The following is a 6,014-nucleotide window of genomic DNA, read 5'->3' as shown; positions in this document are numbered from 1 at the left end:
TCCTGCTCCTGTTTCTAAGCCTGTGAATGGTTAAGGAAGGGCTAAATCTAAAGAGTGCACATGAAAGCAGTCAGTGGTATGGCCCTGAGCAATTGTCAGCCACATGGAACTAGAGACTTGGGGTACCAGCTGTGCATGGCAGCAGCAGGAGTTCCTAGGAGTGTGGGAGGGAGCTCTACCAGTGAGGTGGCCAGCAGGACCGACCAGGCCAGGAAGCCTCCTGCAAGATGGAGGTGACTCTTTCAGCTTCTTGGCCCAGTGCTCCTTGAAGGCTCCCATCGTCTGCTGTGAAAGCCTTCTTTAGGCCAAGTCTAACCCTAACCACCCCAACCGGATTATTTCCTCCAGACTCACTAGGACAGGATAAGCCTCTGCTCTACCCAGAACACACTGCTGGCAATGCATCCTATTCTTTTGCTCTGCTCACTCACTTAACCTCCCTCACTGACAAGGATAAAAGGCAGAAGCACAGTTCACCAGCTTGTTCCCTTGGCAGTAGGGTGATGGTTGATGTCCTTGACACCTGATGGAGTCGAACTCTTCACCCATGCAAGCACATGGGTTCCTTCTTCCTTGGAATATGCTCATCTTTCCTTTCTCCTCTCTGGTTCTGGCCCACCTGACTCTCCCTCTGCTTTGGAGGCTTAAAAGGAGACAAATTTGGCTCCAGTTTCTGGGGAGTTGAAAGTAGCATCCATGTCTCAGGTGTCAGAAAGCCAGTTCTGGCTTCTGAAAGATGAAACCACCATAGCCCACCAACAGTGGCTCCAGCTTCTGGAGAACTGAAGGAAATGTCTATAGCTGGGTCGCCAAAACCAGCCTCTGGTATGGCAGGCTGCTCTTGTTCATAATCAGAGCCCATAGACTGAATGTTACCACTCTTTATATGGTTGCTTGTTCCAGGGATGGACACCCCTCCCCAGAACCACTCATTATGAGACACCTAACTTACAGTGTCCTTAGATACAGGGAACACTGACAGCAATTCAAAAGAGCCCCATTTAGGGTATGTATTGTATAATTGGAAAAAATTCAAACTAGATGATCTAAAGAAAAATGTTTTTTTCTGCAACACTGCTTGGCATCTATATGTGCTTGATGGTCAAGAGGGATGACTTCCTTGTTTCAACACCATTCACAACTAGATCTCTACTGCAAAAACAAAGAAAATGGACAGAAGGCCCTTATGTGCAGGCCTTTATGAACCTCAGTCCAGATACATAAAAGATTACAAAAATATGCCCGTCAGACTCCTATGGCCACACTGGCAATGGGAAGACTGATTGTCCCTACTGAGAAGACCTGGGCCCCTCTTGTACTACCTGGAACATAATTCCTCCATGAAGCAACAGGGTCCAAATGCCCACAGGGGTCCAGAAACCCAGATTGTTATCACACTGGAGGAGTCATACATCATGTGTCATGGCGGGTGATTGACATGCCTACCTTAAAGCATTTCTTATAAACAATTTAAAATAATCCTCCACTTGCAATTACAGGGAGCACCTACAGGTTTTGGTGATTTCCTCTCTTCTGAATCTCCACTTGTACTAAAAATAAAGGTGTTTTCAGAATTGTTAGCACACGTTTTTGCCTGGGTGGCTGGCCAGCCAAGGCCGTATTTATCTTTGTTGGATGTATGAGGGATGCAGTGTCTATTGTTTTCTGTATTTCAGGTATGACGACTCTTACTGTATTCTCTGACAATGAAGCAACTGAAAATGACTGATATCTTGATTTCCATGGGTAGTGTACAATCAACTATTAAAAATACATTAAATGTAAGTAAGATAAATATCTGTAAAACTACGTATCATGTCTTTAAAATCTGAAAACTACATGAGAGGTAAAACAACTGAGTCATTTGTAAGTTGAAATATGTTTTTAAAATTTCCTTGAATATATTCAACTGGAATGGTAAGGCATATTCCTACATACAACATTATATCATTCCTACTATTCCAAAGGAATCTAAAAAATAATTTTATAGGGAAGAGCCCAGATCAAAATAGAAGTGAACACATGGCGCCTAAGGGATACAAGTTCCAGGTCCCCGCGTGGGTGCCGAGCTAAGTTTCCCAGGGACAACAGCAACACTCCCAGTTCATCCTGCAGTTCTTTCCTGCCTGGGCCCAGCCAGAGGTTCCAGTCGGCTTTATAGAAGAGCTCCACCAGTTGTAGCCCAGGTGGTGGGCAAAGCCAGTGGACAGCACGGAAGTGGTCACAGTCAAAGTGTCCCCACACCACCTTGTCCAGGACTAGCCTGGTCCCTTAAGCCTGGTTCCAGGTTGTGCAACCTCTGGCAGTGTGTCAGTGCTCAGACTGCAGTGGGCCATCACATGGGGAAGACCTCGGGTGGGCCCTCTCCTTAGCAGTACTCGGCTATGAGGTCCCATTAGGTGTTCTCATGCTGCACACTCTGGGAAGAGGTCCTGCACTTAGCCAAGCACAATTGGAAGTGATCTTCCCCTGCCCTGAAGAAGTTCTGCAACACCACAACTGCGCTGTTGAGGAAGCACTCCCAGAAGAGTTGCTTGTTGGGCTGCAGGCAGCAGGACATACAGTACTCACAGGTGCTGCAGGCAGCTATTGCAGTAGCATTGCTTTGTGCTGGGGATACTTGACATCACAGCTGCCATTGGTCAGTAGATTCTTCCTTTCACAGACATACCCTAGGTCATCCATGATGAGGTGCTTCCCTTGAAAGGCGTTCTGGCACTGAATGCTTGGCTGGCTGCCATTGCCCAAGTTAAATTGTACTTTCCATGGAATGGATTGGTTGTGGTCCTGAGCCTGGAGGAGATTTCTATCTCTCACTGTCCTCTCCTCCTGCTTCAAGGTGCTGCTGAGGATGTAGACCAGTCAGAGCCGGAAGACCAGGACCAGCATGGACCTTTTCTCCAGGAGCCAGCGCCACACCATGGCAGCCAGGTTCACCATCCTGGTTGAGATGGGGGTGCTGCAGCTGGAGAGTGGAGCAAAACCAGAGCCTGAGACCCAGTAGCATGGCCCCTTCATGCCCAGCAGCCCCACAACTTGCTGCAATGAATGCCTTGTGGTCCGCAGTCCAGCTTGTAAGTTAAAATATTGAAACATTCATTGATAATTATAAATTCAAGTATTCTTGACTTCTTACAGTCTGTAAGAGACAATACATTTGGGTCTCTTAAATGTGTTTTCATAAATAACAGAATGATTCAAACAATATTATCCTATGTAAATGTATGACTACACAAATGGTATGCCTTTACTTCGTGTACAGAGAAACATGTATCCCATTTGTTTACAATAAAAATAATTTAAAAATTAAAAACGTTAAAGACAATATAATAGCATCATGGTCTATTTTTAGATGCAATCTCTTCTTGGTTACATAGCCTGAAAATAGACTACCATAAGGTAAAATCCAACTGCACATGCGCAATTATAAACACATAGAATGAGCAAAGCTTTAGAAGGAATGGGAAAAAATGTGTTTTCATAAATTGTTGTATGTAAAAAGCAGTAAAATAATTTATATGTGAAAAAGTAAAAACATAGTCTCCTTCCTGGGTGTTCATTCAAATATAAGATTACTAAGAATTAAAATCTTATTCACATGTAATTTAAGACCCTAAAAAGTAACCCCTGAGGAACCTTGAGTGACCTTCACAGTAGAAATGCACCCATGTGCTCAGTCTTCAACGCCCAAACAGAAAGTATACCCAAAGACGAATATGCCTCATATGGGTAAATGAAAAGTCATAGGCAAAAGACTGGGTTTAACTTTAGGGGTCTAAACCCCAAATGTGGGGGCCATCCCAAGACTAGTAACTCATTTCTCCAAACAGCTAGACCCTATGAGTTAAAGGTTACCACACCATTTAAAAATAATGGCCGTGACTCCTTTGGTAGTTAACAAGTCCTCCCAATTAACCTTGGGACAGCATGTGGAGGTCCAGGTCCTCCCTCCAAGTCCAGACAGTCTTAGAAGTCAAGAATCATCGCTGGTTCATATAGGGGGAAGACTAACAAAATATCAGTCCCTCCTGTTAGACACTTCTGACATCAAACATTTGCAGGGATGTCAAACTTTAAATCTAGCTACTCTATTCCTGAACTGAGCCCCTCTAAAAGGCCAATGTGGGGACATCATTGAACAAACTTTATAGCCAGGTAAAACTTAAAGATGTGCCTGCAGATAACCCTGTGCAGAGGTGGAAGCAGTTTTATAAAAAAGATGCCATAAAAGCAGGGAATGCAACAATTACTGTGATAATAGCATAGAAGCAAATGTTCTCCCCACTCACACTTCTGTCCCAAAGCAAAACTCATCATTTTTATTCAGACCTTACAGTTAAAACAAGAAAAAACATCCATACAGATTCCACATATGGGTTTCTATTACTTCCTGCTGCTATTCAGAAGGAAAGAAAGATATTAAGAGCTAAACATACCCTCTGGGTCTTCTATCACCCAATTGCTCTTTGCTTCCCGGCATCTTGCAGGGCTTTAACTTCTTTAACTTGTTCTAATGAACAAATGTGTGGGGTTCTTCCCAGATACATAGACAGGGCTTTAGATGTTGTATGAAATTGGGCATGCATTTATAACCAAAACACCCTTGAGGGCACTGGTTTCTCTTTTGACATGTTGTCCCTGCACAAATGACAATCTATTAGAAAAACAAGGACCTCAGGACACACTGATGTAAGCATGCTAGAGGATGAATTCCTGTAGGAGTAATAGGGGCAGTCACATCTCTTGTTCCCTGGATTAGTGTTTTAGTAAGATTTTCCATCACTGTGATCAAAAGAACTGACAAGAACAATTTTAGAGGAGGATCATCGAGTTTACTTGATGCTGATGGTTTTAGAGGTCTCAGTGCATAGGCAGCCTCCTACAGTTAACTGAGGGCCCAAGGAGAGGCAGAACAGCAGGGTGAAATGGTTTGATGGAGGAAGGCAGCTCAGACCATGACAATCAGGAAGCAGAAAGAGCTCCACTTGTCAAGGTACACCCCCATTAAGCCACTTCCTCCAGCCATACCCTACCTGCCGTAGTTAGCCCAGTTCATCCCTAGCAAGGGAATAAATCCTTGATTATCTTATAACCAAATCATGTCACCTGTACATTTTCTTGCATTGTCTCACATATGAACTTTTGGGGAATACCTAATATCTAAGCCATAACAAACAGCTATACCTACCTTAAGGTGACACTAATACTCAAAAATAGAAGGGCATTCGATTTCTAATGATCTGAGAAGGGCGGAGTTTCTGCACACTTAAACTCCACCAGTTGCATGGGGTAAACTCCTCAAGATAAGTAGTGGTTACTATCAACCCAGTAGGTCAATTGTTCTATGTATTAGTTTTCAGAGGTGTCTTATACATTAAACTGAGCAAATAATGCCACTTGTGGTTAATTTTGACGTAAATATTGTATTTTTAGAGTGTTATTCTTTTGAGAAAGGTAATTGGTGAGTGATGAGATCATTTGGAATATTTAAAAATTTATTGTGAAAATGACAAACTACTGCAAAAGTCACTTTTACTAAATGTTCAATGGAACACCAGTATGGACATAACAGGCATGTAATGTAAGATACATTCGTGAAAGTATTTTCTTGAAGTATTTTGTCATTTTATATCTAGGAATGTGCTATATTTCAAATTATTGATGTTTGAAAATAACTGTCCTATAAACAGGATACTGGGACTATGTATACTGCTTAGAAATGTGGAGTGTGCCACACTGCTGCCTGGCAACGCTGAACGTGTTCCCCTTGTGTTGGATTGTGGCAAAAGCACTCAAGGAAGATCTAACAATGATCTTTAGCACAGGAGTAAGTTAGTTCTCCAAATGCTTGAAGTGGTAGAGAATCCACTGTTCACTGGTTATGACTCGTTTACATACCTTCCAGATAGTATCTTTGGGGAAGATTTTCTATGTAAGAGACAAAAGAGGCCACACAGGTATTATCTGAAATGACAGTAATGGTGACAATACAAAGGCATATGATTAGATTTGAT

General features: G+C 42.8%; 1 pseudogene; it reads right to left on the bottom strand.

Moving 5' to 3' along the window:
• Positions 1-2,335: 2,335 nt before the first annotated feature.
• Positions 2,336-2,940, bottom strand: LOC124965340 (SREBP regulating gene protein-like; annotated as a pseudogene).
• Between the last annotated feature and the right edge of the window lie 3,074 nt (positions 2,941-6,014).

The sequence above is a fragment of the Sciurus carolinensis genome, chromosome 15 (genome assembly GCF_902686445.1).
Source record: "Sciurus carolinensis chromosome 15, mSciCar1.2, whole genome shotgun sequence".
NCBI classification, from domain to species: Eukaryota; Metazoa; Chordata; class Mammalia; order Rodentia; family Sciuridae; genus Sciurus; species Sciurus carolinensis.
The sequence above is the reverse complement of the archived record's forward strand: the minus strand, read 5'-3'. Positions and strand labels throughout refer to the sequence as shown.